Below are 14,214 nucleotides of genomic sequence, written 5' to 3'. Positions count from 1 at the left end.
AACCAGTATTGCAGACTGGCCCAGGGTGGGTGTGTGGCAGATTGGCTAATTCTTGGGCTCAGCTTTGTATTTTGGAAGTGTGACTATTTGTAGGGCTTCTTATTTTTATTATTTATTTCCTTTATCCATTGAAAGTTTTTACCAAAGCCTGCTTGAAAATGCCAGCCTCACACACGTGTGCGAAAATACACTTTCAATATTTAAGTCAGAACATAAAAGTGTGTGGGGGGCTGCCCCCTGGTGGCAGACTTGGAAAATCCATAGAACAAGTTAAGATTTTCAGATGTGTGCCAGGAAGCGAGTTCCAAAGAAGTACTCTGTGGTAAATAACTGTAGGAAACAACGGCATATTACATACCCTTATACACTATTCATATGTTACACATGGTATAGCATTTCCCAAATGCTTGGTGATGGTGAGCATTTGACATTTTTTAATGGTTTGCAAGCTGACTTCCATAGGACGAGCACTATTTTGATGCCAGCACTCATTTGACATCTAGATTCTTCTGAATTCATATGCATCTTTACTGATTGTAAAGTTACTCCTTGCTTTGAAGGAGATAAAAGAACACATATCTTTTGTGTTTGTATAAAATGTTTAAGAGCTAACGTTAACATCACAAAGTACTTTCACTGTTTAAATATTTTTACAAAACTCAGGCATTAAATTTGAAATAAAAAACCAATTTAAAAATAAGACAATATTTAAAATAATAGCCATAATTTGGGGCGGCTTCAGAGCCAGAAGAGAGTGTATTTATTATAATCAAACTTCAGCAGGAAATTCAGGTGCCAGCAGAAACACTCCAGCTCCTCAGCGATCAGTGCCTGATGCCAGCCAGACTCCAAGAGCCTGTTTCAAATCCTGTTTCTCAGACCCAATAAGGGTCTAGTAAGTGCTCGGGGAGCTGTTTAAATTACTTGTTTTATTTTTAGTTTATTTATTATTATATTTTCCCTTAAATGTACTTTAACCACACTGTTTTATCCAAAATCTAGAAACTACACATTTTCCAGGGACTTAAAAAAAAATTGTTCTAGCACTAAAAAACACGGAAAAGTACTTCCTTCTAAATATGAGAAGAAAACTTCCCAATCTCAAGTGATGAATATTTAATTTAATACCTATAAGGTTAACACATTGTCATCTTCATTAGTTGGTTGTATTAATTAAATTGCATTATGTTTTAAAATAATTTTTTAGATTTTTTTTAGTTGGCATGAATTATCAAGGATGCATGATACTATATAATAAAAGCATAATATGCAAATTGACCGAACCGTGGAACTACTGGTTGCTATGATGCGCACTGACCACTAGGGGGCAGACACTCAATGCAGGAGCTGCCCCCTAGTGATCAGTGCGCTCGCACAGGGGGAGCATTGCTCAGCCAGAAGCAGGGCTCACGGCTGGCAAGCACAGGGCAGTGGTGGGAGCCTCTCCTGCCTCTGCTGCAGGTGGATGGTAAGGAGCGAGGGGTCCCGAATTGTGAGAGCCCTGGACTACGAGAGGGATGTCTGACTGCTAGCGGACATCCCTCTAGGGGTCCTGGACTGCAAGAGGATACAGGCTGGGCTGAGTGACCTCCCCCCCCGCCGCCAGGGAATGAATCTCATGCACCAGACCTCTAGTAGGCAGCAATAAACTAAATAAGTTTCTTGCAACAAACAATTTTAAAAGCAAAAAATTTAGGGTCTGTAAAAATATAGAGAGAGTAAGAAATCATTTTAACGAGGGAAATATGTACATTTTAATATTCTTGATACCATGTGAGTGTCTAAATGTACAAATTCCTATGCCTGACAAAATCTTTAAATGCCCCTCACTGTAATAATTCAAATTAAAACAAATTAAACACATCAAAAACTTCTGCTCTTCCAAAGATACTGTTAAGAAAAAGAAAAAACATGCTAGAGACTGCGAGAAAATATTTGCAAAGCATACACCTGATAAAGGACTTGTACCCAGAATAAAGAACTCTCAAAATGCAATAAGAAAACAAACAACACCCCAAAGTGTGCAAAAGATCGAATCAGACAATTTACTGAGAAGGTATACAGATGGCGAGTAAGAACAGGAAAAGATACTCAGCATTGTAACCACAATGAATCCCTGCCACATCCCTCCTGGGATGGACACAAAGAAAAAGGCTGATGGTGCCACGTACCGACAAGAGCATGGGGAAGCGGGAACTCTCATTCAGAGCAGGTGGGATGGAACTGGTGTGACTACTTTAGAAAACAGCGTGCAGCTTCTTTAAAATTAAGCTTGCGCCTCGCATGTGATCCAGCCCTCCCTCCCAGGAGAAAGGAAGGCGAGGTCCACACAGAGACCTGTGTATGACTGTCCGCAGTAGCCTCCCATAATAGTGAGCACTGGGGACACCTCCTCTGTGATGGTTGCACAGCCTAGAAAGTTGTGCCAACTCCCAGTTTTAGAATAGGTGAGGCTGGCTTAAAACACTTCTATTTATAAAAGTATGAACTGTTTGCTGATGGTGAATAATGCAAAGAATGCACAAGTACACAGGATGGAGTTTTCTCCTCTCCTGCTCTTTTCCATCTACCAGGCATAAACGACACCATAAATGTGAAGGCATCTTCCCAACTATTCCATGCCCATCTTTCCACATTGTACCGTGCGCATGTGTGTTTTTGGACTTTTATTTTTTGTCTGTTCATTTGCTTTTTCTTTAAGTTTTTTATTGTGTGCGTGGCAAGGTGTATATGACATAAAATCTGCCATTTTAAACATTCTTAAGTACGATTCAGTGACATTAATTACATTCACAATGTTGTGCAACAATCACACCATCTATTTCCAAAACTTGCATCACTCAAAACTGCACCCATGTTACCTAATAATAGAGAAGCATGTAAATTGACTGTACCTCTGCTATGCCCACAGCCAATCAGAGTGAGTATGCAAATAAACCCAACAAAGATGGATGTTAATTTGCATACATACCTGGGTCCTGGGAACTTCCTTGGCATCCAGGTCACTCCCAGCTGGCCATAGGAGTGGGGGGGGGGGGTGCTTCCCAAGCCTAAAGCCTGGGGTAGTAGTGGGGAGAACGTGCACGCTCCACACAGCACCCTGCCAGGACTCGACTTTGTTTCTTACCAAGGTTATAATGAAACTAGAGGCCCAGTGCATGAAATTCTTGCACGGCAGCAGGGAGGCGGGAAGGGGGTGTCCTTTAGCCCAGCCTGCACCCTCTTGCAATCTGGGACCCCTGGCTCCTAACCGCTCGCCAGCCTGCCTGATCGCCCCTAACCACTCTGCCTGCCTGCCTCATCACCCCTAACCACTTGCCTGCCTTTGTGATCACCCCTAACCACTCTGCCTGCCTGATGCCCCTAACTGCTCACCTGCCTGATCACCCCTAACCACTCTGCCTGCCTGCCTGATCACCCCAAACCGCTTGCCTGCCTGTCTGATCGCCCCTAACCACTCGCCTGCTTGTCTGCCTGATCGCCCCTAACTGCTTGCCTACCTGCCTGCCTGATCGCCCCTAACTGCTTGCCTGATTGCCCCTACTGCATGCCAGCCTGCCTGATCACCCCAACTGCTCACCTGCCTGCCTGATTGCCCCAATCGCCTCTGACAGCCTGTCTGATCGCCCCTAACTGCTCGCCTGCTTGCCTGATCACCTCTAACCGCCTCTGCCTCTGTCCCCACCAACGCAAATTCATCCGGAAGGACATCCGGCAGGTCATTCAGCTGTCCAGTCTAATTAGCCTATTACGCTATTATTATTATAGATGGCATTGAATGAAATGGCATTATTTGAGGATTTGCTGTAATTTAAGAAGATCCTACATCACTTAAGTCTAAATTCCCCAATGCTGCTCAAAGTACCTAAATCAGTAAGAGTTAACCATTGGCTTTGCTCAATTGTCCACTGGACTTGAGCTGGTCAAGTGTTCAACTACGAATCAAAAGAAAACAAAGTACAAATGTGTATATCAAACATTGGAAATATAGGACACGAGTCCATGCACAGTATAGTTAGTACATTGTTTTGTTCATTTGTTTGTTTTGCTCTTTGTGAAGAAAAGCCTTTTATAAAATTTAAGTCAATATTATTCAACTTTGGGGCATTTAGCTTTTATTGGAGAGTAGGGGACTAAATGTATTTACTAATTTTCTTCCTCATTGCTAGTAACACAAACATTTTGACGGTAGATCCTGCCCCACTTGACAAGTCAATGCTCACTGACACACATGACAAGCCCCTTTCCCCTTCTGACGCATCCAAGTTCAGTGTTTCTAGAGATGTCCACTTACCTTGGACTTGTTAGTGTTCTCTTGCCTTCCTCTGCTTTCACAGTAATAATCTTCGGATTTTGTTTGCCATGACAGATGTCATCTTTTTCTTTCACACATTCTTTCTTCTGGATTGCTCATCCACGCATGTGACACAGGGGACAGAGCACCTTCATTTCTGTGGACACAGAGGAGAGAAGGAGGAAGCTCAGGTCAGCAACACTTCTGATTTATTCTAATGTTCCTCTGGCTGCCTACCATTTAATCACAGTTTTAGGACTTCACCTACTTAGATGAAATTTAGGATAGAGCTGCCGCAGAATGCAGGCGAAATGGAGGCTATTTTCCATAACAACTAAAGATTTGATACCACTTTGGCTTCTTACATATGCATTTCATTGAACACATGTGGTATACTTCTCTCTGCAGGAGGAGACTCTGAAGCGCTAAAAGTTATGTACAGTCAGTAAAATCAGGGCCGTGGGTGAAATCAATGAAACATCCAGTCAGAATCCCATTTCAGAATGACTCAAACCAGGGTCGCACTCTCTAACCCCGTTCCAAAAGATGTCAGTTGTAAAGAGAATGAAAGGCAGGCCATGAATGCTGATGAAATTGAGTGTACTGCGCCCTATGGAACTCATTTATATGTATTTGTGATTCTCCCTACAACGGCAGAGGAGACGGCTTTCTCCCAGGAGTCTTCTAAGTCTGGAAGAGCATTTACTTCTGCCTTGTCAACTGCAGGCTCAAGCTGTTTCACAGACAGCAGCGTGTCAGCACTGAGTAAGGAGGCAGGTGTGTGCACCTGCTCCCACTGGACAAGATGGGGCAGAGCAGGTGTGTGCACCTGCTCCCACTGGACAAGAAGGGGAAGAGCAGGTGTGTATACCTGCTCCCACTGGACAAGAAGGGGCAGAACAGATGTGTGCACCTGCTCCCACTGGACAAGAAGGGGCAGAGCAGGTGTGTGCACCTGCTCCCACTGGACAAGAAGGGGAAGAGCAGGTGTGTATACCTGTTCACACTGGACAAGAAGGGGCAGAGCAGGTGTGTGCACCTGCTCCCACTGGACAAGAAGGGGCAGAGCAGGTGTGTATACCTGCTCCCACTGGACAAGAAGGGGAAGAACAGATGTGTGCACCTGCTCCCACTGGACAAGAAGGGGCAGAACAGATGTGTGCACCTGCTCCCACTGGACAAGAAGGAGCAGAACAGATGTGTGCACCTGCTCCCACTGGACAAGAAGGGGCAGAGCAGATGTGTGCACCTGCTCCCACTGGACAAGAAGGAGCAGAGCAGATGTGTGCACCTGCTCCCACTGGACAAGAAGGGGCAGAGCAGATGTGTGCACCTGCTCCCACTGGACAAGAAGGGGCAGAGCAGGTGTGTATACCTGCTCCCACTGGACAAGAAGGGGCAGAACAGATGTGTGCACCTGCTCCCACTGGACAAGAAGGGGCAGAGCAGATGTGTGCACCTGCTCCCACTGGACAAGAAGGGGCAGAGCAGATGTGTGCACCTGCTCCCACTGGACAAGAAGGGGCAGAACAGATGTGTGCACCTGCTCCCACTGGACAAGATGGGGCAGAGCAGGTGTGTGCACCTGCTCCCACTGGACAAGAAGGGGCAGAGCAGGTGTGTATACCTGCTCCCACTGGACAAGAAGGGGCAGAACAGATGTGTGCACCTGCTCCCACTGGACAAGAAGGGGCAGAGCAGATGTGTGCACCTGCTCCCACTGGACAAGAAGGGGCAGAACAGATGTGTGCACCTGCTCCCACTGGACAAGAAGGGGCAGAGCAGATGTGTGCACCTGCTCCCACTGGACAAGAAGGGGCAGAACAGATGTGTGCACCTGCTCCCACTGGACAAGAAGGAGCAGAGCAGATGTGTGCACCTGCTCCCACTGGACAAGAAGGGGCAGAGCAGATGTGTGCACCTGCTCCCACTGGATAAGAAGGGGCAGAACAGATGTGTGCACCTGCTCCCACTGGACAAGAAGGGGCAGAGCAGATGTGTGCACCTGCTCCCACTGGACAAGAAGGGGCAGAGCAGATGTGTGCACCTGCTCCCACTGGACAAGAAGGGGCAGAACAGATGTGTGCACCTGCTCCCACTGGACAAGAAGGGGCAGAGCAGATGTGTGCACCTGCTCCCACTGGACAAGAAGGGGCAGAGCAGATGTGTGCACCTGCTCCCACTGGACAAGAAGGGGCAGAACAGATGTGTGCACCTGCTCCCACTGGACAAGAAGGGGCAGAACAGATGTGTGCACCTGCTCCCACTGGACAAGATGGGGCAGAGCAGATGTGTGCACCTGCTCCCACTGGACAAGATGGGGCAGAGCAGATGTGTGCACCTGCTCCCACTGGACAAGAAGGGGCAGAACAGATGTGTGCACCTGCTCCCACTGGACAAGAAGGGGCAGAGCAGATGTGTGCACCTGCTCCCACTGGACAAGAAGGGGCAGAGCAGATGTGTGCACCTGCTCCCACTGGACAAGAAGGGGCAGAACAGATGTGTGCACCTGCTCCCACTGGACAAGATGGGGCAGAGCAGGTGTGTGCACCTGCTCCCACTGGACAAGAAGGGGCAGAGCAGGTGTGTATACCTGCTCCCACTGGACAAGAAGGGGCAGAGCAGATGTGTGCACCTGCTCCCACTGGACAAGATGGGGCAGAGCAGGTGTGTATACCTGCTCCCACTGGACAAGAAGGGGCAGAGCAGGTGTGTATACCTGCTCCCACTGGACAAGAAGGGGCAGAGCAGATGTGTGCACCTGCTCCCACTGGACAAGAAGGGGCAGAACAGATGTGTGCACCTGCTCCCACTGGACAAGAAGGGGCAGAACAGATGTGTATACCTGCTCCCACTGGACAAGAAGGGGCAGAACAGATGTGTGCACCTGCTCCCACTGGACAAGAAGGGGCAGAACAGATGTGTGCACCTGCTCCCACTGGACAAGAAGGGGCAGAACAGATGTGTGCACCTGCTCCCACTGGACAAGAAGGGGCAGAACAGATGTGTGCACCTGCTCCCACTGGACAAGAAGGGGCAGAACAGATGTGTGCACCTGCTCCCACTGGACAAGAAGGGGCAGAACAGATGTGTGCACCTGCTCCCACTGGACAAGATGGGGCAGAGCAGGTGTGTGCACCTGCTCCCACTGGACAAGAAGGGGCAGAGCAGGTGTGTATACCTGCTCCCACTGGACAAGAAGGAGCAGAACAGATGTGTGCACCTGCTCCCACTGGACAAGAAGGGGCAGAGCAGGTGTGTATACCTGCTCCCACTGGACAAGAAGGGGCAGAACAGATGTGTGCACCTGCTCCCACTGGACAAGATGGGGCAGAGCAGATGTGTGCACCTGCTCCCACTGGACAAGAAGGGGCAGAGCAGGTGTGTATACCTGCTCCCACTGGACAAGAAGGGGCAGAACAGATGTGTGCACCTGCTCCCACTGGACAAGATGGGGCAGAGCAGATGTGTGCACCTGCTCCCACTGGACAAGAAGGGGCAGAGCAGGTGTGTATACCTGCTCCCACTGGACAAGAAGGGGCAGAACAGATGTGTGCACCTGCTCCCACTGGACAAGAAGGGGCAGAACAGATGTGTGCACCTGCTCCCACTGGACAAGAAGGGGCAGAACAGATGTGTATACCTGCTCCCACTGGACAAGAAGGGGCAGAACAGATGTGTGCACCTGCTCCCACTGGACAAGAAGGGGCAGAGCAGATGCGTGCACCTGCTCCCACTGGACAAGAAGGGGCAGAACAGATGTGTGCACCTGCTCCCACTGGACAAGAAGGGGCAGAGCAGATGTGTGCACCTGCTCCCACTGGACAAGAAGGGGCAGAGCAGATGTGTGCACCTGCTCCCACTGGACAAGAAGGGGCAGAACAGATGTGTGCACCTGCTCCCACTGGACAAGAAGGGGCAGAACAGATGTGTGCACTTGCTCCCACTGGACAAGAAGGGGCAGAGCAGATGTGTGCACCTGCTCCCACTGGATAAGAAGGGGCAGAACAGATGTGTATACCTGCTCCCACTGGACAAGAAGGGGCAGAACAGATGTGTGCACCTGCTCCCACTGGACAAGAAGGGGCAGAACAGATGTGTATACCTGCTCCCACTGGACAAGAAGGGGCAGAACAGATGTGTGCACCTGCTCCCACTGGACAAGAAGGGGCAGAGCAGATGTGTGCACCTGCTCCCACTCGACAAGAAGGGGCAGAGCAGGTGTGTATACCTGCTCCCACTGGACAAGAAGGGGAAGAGAAGCAGACATGTGTGCACTTGCTCCCACTGGACAAGAAGGGGCAGAGCAGGTGTGTATACCTGCTCCCACTGGACAAGAAGGGGCAGAGCAGGTGTGTGCACCTGCTCCCACTGGACAAGAAGGGGCAGAACAGATGTGTGCACCTGCTCCCACTGGACAAGAAGGGGCAGAACAGATGTGTGCACCTGCTCCCACTGGACAAGAAGGGGCAGAACAGATGTGTGCACTTGCTCCCACTGGACAAGAAGGGGCAGAACAGATGTGTGCACCTGCTCCCACTGGACAAGAAGGGGAAGAGAAGCAGATATGTGTGCACTTGCTCCCTGCCCCATCCCATTTGGCCCTCAACTCTCCCTAGATGAGGCTGTGGACATGAGGCGAAAGATGGTAGAGGAGGCACAAAGAACTCAGGACGACTGGGGTGCAGCCCGTTGCCCGCTCGCTCCTTACTGATGCCACAGGACAAGCGACAAGCCCATTTTTCTAACAGAAACCAGGTGTTCAATGAGCTCAGCTACAGTGAGAGCTGGTGCAGGTCAGGAGTTTTGTTGTCAGGTCATAGGCAATATTTTTCAGCATCCTTTTAGGAGGAAACTAACTCTTAAAACTACTACGAGGCCAATTTTATGTTAGGTATTTTAAATTAAACATTAAAATGTTAACAAAATTAAATTTAAATACTGAAATCTAATGCTTATGAAGTGTAGTCATGGAGGTGGGTAGTGGTTTGGGTAGTACTAAATCATAATGAAGACCTCTCACCCAGTCATCCCTTTTATTCCCATGACTTTTAGATAAAGCGCTGGGCTTAGAAGGAATATAGTAGAGGCATGTTGTAGTCCAAGCCTCTGCTTTACAGGTAAGATAGAGGCTCAGAAAGAGACAAAGTGACTCGCAGAAGGTTGCACAGGGAATATGGGCCCTGTGATGAATCAGCAGGTTTTCTGCTTCTTTGGCCACCTCTCCACAACTGTCGTCTGGTTCCTGAGGGCTTAAGCCTTGTACGACACACCGCGTTCACATCAAGTGTAAACAACTAGCTAGTCCTTTGCTTCCTTAACTGTGTTAACCAACACTGCACAGCTGATGTCAGCTGAGACCACACGGGAGAAACACAAGCAAACATAGCTCTCGGTTGCCCAGGAAAGCCACCAGGTACTGGGCGCCCAGTCTGAGCGCAGCACTTCAGAGCCGCTAATGCTCCTGGAAACCCAACGCATGCAGGTATTGTCGCATCCCGAAGATGAGGAAACTGAGTCAGGGAAACACGATGCCTTATCGAAGGTAACACACAGCTAGTGAGTTATCTGATTCCACCACCCCTGCACACCGGCTCCCTGCTGTGAGGAGCAGCCAATAACACAGGGAGTGTGCGTCTCTTTGAAAACCCAGAGCCCAGGACCAGAAACAGAACGGAGAGTACTTGGAAGGAGACTAAAGAAAGGAAGAGAGTGAAGAGCATTATGGGAACATATTCTACAATGATTCTGATAGATCTTTGAAAATGCTAAATATGCAAATGCAATTAGGACTTCACCGATAAAATTCTGTGGAAGATACTTGTGATATCAGGTACCTGAGGATGAGCAACGAAGTTCAAGGTCTCACTGAGTTAGGGTGGATGAGTTATGATCACCCACTGTATTAGTTTGCTCGGCTGCCATATAACTTACCACAGACTCTGGCTTAAGAGACACTGATTTTCTCAGTCTGGAGGCTGGGAGATAAGGTGCGGGTGGGTTCATTTCCCTGAGCCTCTCTCCCGGGCTTGCAGATGGCTGCCCTCCTGCTGCCCCTTCACAGAGTCTTTTCTCCGAGCGTGCACATCCCTGGAGGCTCTTTTTGTGTCCAAATGTCTTCTTCCGATAAGGACACCAGTCAGATTGGACCAGGGCCCACACTAAGAGCCTCCTTTTGACATCATCACCCTTTCAAAGATCCTATCTCTCTATAGTCACATTCTGAGGTACTAGAGGTTAGGACTCCAACATAGGAATTTTGGGAGAACACAATTCAGCCCAGAACACCCACCTCATAACTGGTTTTGGTGCCACAGAAAATCCCAGGCCATGCCACCACCTTCAGTGCCCCCAGGAAGGTGAAACTACCTGAATTCAGGAAACCAGGACTCTACGATAAGTTTTAGGTTTTTTTTTAAAAAGGAGGGAAAGGCCATAATTAAATAAACTTTTTCACAGTAGTCTAAACCAGGGGTCAGTAAACTGCCTGTAAGTCAAAAACAGCCTGCTGCTTGTTTTTGTAAGTAACGTTTTATTGGCACAGGGCGATAAAGTATTTATTATCAAGCCTTCAAAGAGATAGTTTTCCAACTTCTTATTTAAACTGTCAATCAGGGTTCTTTTATTGTAGGATTTCTTAGGGTCTTGAAAACATACATTTTCAAACTTCAAGGGGAAGACATATAGTAAAATTGCATCTTGCGTGGTTAGGAGTTTCTAAAGTCAGCTCAAACGGAAACTGTGTGTGGTCAAAATTAACTCTAATATCCTCTCGGGAAAGTGCCTGGTGCAGCCCACCACCGCAGCATCATCCACGGCCACTTTCCCTCCACAGTTACAACTAACGTTTTCTTTGAGCAATTTTATGAAACAACTGGCCTTATGGGCCACCCACATAAAAAGACGCATAGATGCCCTAGCTGGTTTGGCTCAGCGGATAGAGCGTGGACTTGCGGACTCCAGGGTCCCGGGTTTGATTCCAGTCAAGGGCACATGCCCAGGTTGTAGGCTCTATCCTCAGTGCGGGGCGTGCAGGAGGCAGCCAATCAATGATTCTCTTTCATCATTGATGTTTCTATCTCTCTCTCCCTCTCCCTTCCTCTCTGAAATCAATAAAAATATATTAAAAAAATAATAAATAATAAATAAATAAATAAATAAATAAATAAATAAATAAATAAGACGTGTATGTTAAAATAACAGAATCACTCTGGGCATGGTAAGATGCTTGAAGAAATCGAGATAAAGCAGGGAATGGGAGATTCAGGGAAGCATCGCACACTCACTTCTTGAATTCACTGAAGTTAAATTTGCTCTTGAGAACATGGTGGCCAGCAGGACCAGGGTGAGGGTGAGAATGTGAGTGAGGAGGTGAGTGTAAGGCCGAGTGTGCGGACGTGCGTGTGTGGGTGTGTGTGTCAGATCGTGCACGGGAGCCTCAGGGGCGGGAGGTTTGGGCTATCCTGACCCGGGCGCCACAGCTGCTCCCCCACATGGCTCCAGCTTGGAGACCCACCATCTTGAAAGTCTTACAAGGTCCTAGGGAGAGACTGCAGGAGCGGCAGCAGCTAGGCGCCCGGCCTCACCACCACCTGGACTTGTGCTGCTGGGCCCAAACTCACACGCACCCTGGCCTAGATCCTGCGCGCGGGCCCAGGACACATCCCAGACCCCGTGCACCCTCCTAGGACACCTCCCTCCGAGGGCACCCGGCCCGGACACACGTGACTGCCACTGACAAAGCAGGGCTCACCTACCACCACCGCCACTGAGCTGCCACCGCCGCCCCAGAGCCCAGCTGCTCAACTCCATGCCAGGCTCAGGGCAGGACCCACGCTGAAGGCCGGGAGGTGGGTGTGGCCTCCCCTGCCCTGGACCTACTAGAACCCAGGACCTGAGGAGACTGAAGAGGCTGCGGATCTGTGGGTACTCATGCTGGTGAGCAGAAAATGGACTGTGCAGTAGGACCAGGAAAGAGGATCAGCCCTGCTCACCTGAACACAGGGGAGGTGCCCTCTTTCCTGGCAAAACAGCTGCTTCTGACCCAACCAGCAATGACTGAGGTAAGGGAAACTGCCCAGGGCAAGAAATCTGTGTCCCTGCAGGTGACAGAGAAGAGGTGTCAGCAAGCCAGGCAGGGCTGAGGCATTGGGAGGAGAGGAAGTGTCCAGCCTCCCCTCCTACTGGCACCACCCCCAACACTAGTCTGATCAAACCATCCAGCCAAGGCCAGGATACCCCCGCAGAGCCCATCTCCATGGGGGAAGGGAGAACAGCTCAGAACAGAAATTTAAGGTGTGAGACTCAAAACAGGCTCTGCCCACTGGAATACTAGGGGCTTCAACTATTGGGCCTTAATCAGGCTGCCCAGGGCCAGAAAGGTATAATGACTCACACTGACCCGCACCAGAGAAGCTCCCGGGAGGCCCAGGATAGACACCAAGGGACCAGATTCAACATTAGAGTAAAATCCAGAGAGCTCCACAAATAGCAGACCCAAACGTTTTTCAGTGTGTGAGAGGATTTTGTTTTTGTCTTTTGTTGTCTTTTTTTTTGTTTTTCCCCTTTTTTCTTTCTTCTCTTTTTTCTTGCATATCTCTAATTTCTCTCTTTCCTTTGATTCTATTTTTGTCTCTTTTTATTGCTATTATTAATTTTTCTCTTTTTATTTTATTTTTCTCTTTTCCTCTCTTTTCTTTTTCTGCTTAACTTTTCCTATCTATATCCTATATTCACTGTTGCTACATTTTAAATTCATTGTTATTATTTCATTTATTTTCTGTTTCCTTTTCTTTTTTCATTTCCATACTATTTCTTTTAGCTTCCTTCTTGTTCCCATATTGCCATCTTTCTTTATATTCCCTCTAAGTCTTTGGTGTCATGTCTTTTAGTATTCTTTTTATTTTTTCTTTGATTTGCTTTCTCTTCTTTTTCCTTCTTAGTCTTTCCTGTTGTTGCTTTGCATAGTGTCTTGTTCAATTCTGTCAGCACCTGTGTAACAGCTGGCATGAAGAGGTTAGGGTTAAGCCTCATTGTCAGCAAGTCAGAGGGGAGATCCCTCGCATTAAAGGGACATCAATAGTCAAGTCCCAGTTACAACAGGAGAGCCAAATAATGCACACAGGGGGCATTCCTAGAGCATCCAGCTCAGGAGATCAAGGAGACTGCAGCACTGGACCCTGCTAGACACCTCTACATAAGGCCACTTCACAAAGACTGGGAGACATAACAATTCTATCTAATATATGAAATCAAATACAAAGAGATAGCTAAAATGGGGAGACAAAGAAACACCCCCATGAAAGAAAAGGAAGAGTCTCCAGAAAAAGAACTAAATGAAATAGAGGCAAGCAACCTATCAGACATAGAATTCCTAGAAATGGTTATAAATATGGTTAAGGAACTTAATGCAAATTAGAACAGTACAAGAAAGAAATGGAAACCATGAACAAGAACCAGGCCACAATGAATATCTGACATCAAGAACATACTGGAAGGAATTAAAAGTAGATTGGATGAAGCAGAGGATCGAATCAGTGATTTGGAAGACAAGATAGAAATAAATACCCAATTAGAGTAGCAAACAGAAAAAGCAAGAGGATAATTTAAGGGAGCTATGGGATAACATTAAAAGTAACAGCATCCACATCATAGGAATTCCCACAAGAAGGGGAAGAATGGGAAGAATGGGAGTAAGGAACCTGTTTGAAGAAATAATGACAAAAAACTTCTCCAAGGAAAAAGTCACACAAGTTGAAGAGGCACAGAAAGTAACAATCAAGATGAACTCAAAGGACCCACACCTAGACACATAATAATTAATATGGCAAATGTTAAAGGCAAAGGAAGAATCTTAAAGCAGCAAGAGAGAGACAGAAAGTTACCTACAAAAGGAGTATTCATTAGAATGTTAGCTGACT

The 14,214-nt window shown here is 47.8% G+C and overlaps 1 protein-coding gene across 1 annotated transcript in view; it reads right to left on the bottom strand.

Moving 5' to 3' along the window:
* The window catches only part of FRMD4B (FERM domain containing 4B), a 278,025-nt gene that overhangs the window by 211,264 nt on the left and 52,547 nt on the right, over positions 1-14,214 (bottom strand). Inside the window, exon 2 of the mRNA XM_080674723.1 lies at positions 4,295-4,451. The gene's annotated coding sequence lies outside the window, so the exon portion shown is untranslated. The remainder of the gene's footprint in view (positions 1-4,294; positions 4,452-14,214) is intronic.

The sequence above is a fragment of the Plecotus auritus genome, assembly GCF_963455305.1.
Source record: "Plecotus auritus genome assembly, chromosome: 6".
NCBI lineage: Eukaryota > Metazoa > Chordata > Mammalia > Chiroptera > Vespertilionidae > Plecotus > Plecotus auritus.
Note: the sequence above shows the minus strand (reverse complement) of the source record. Positions and strands in the feature narration are given on the sequence as shown.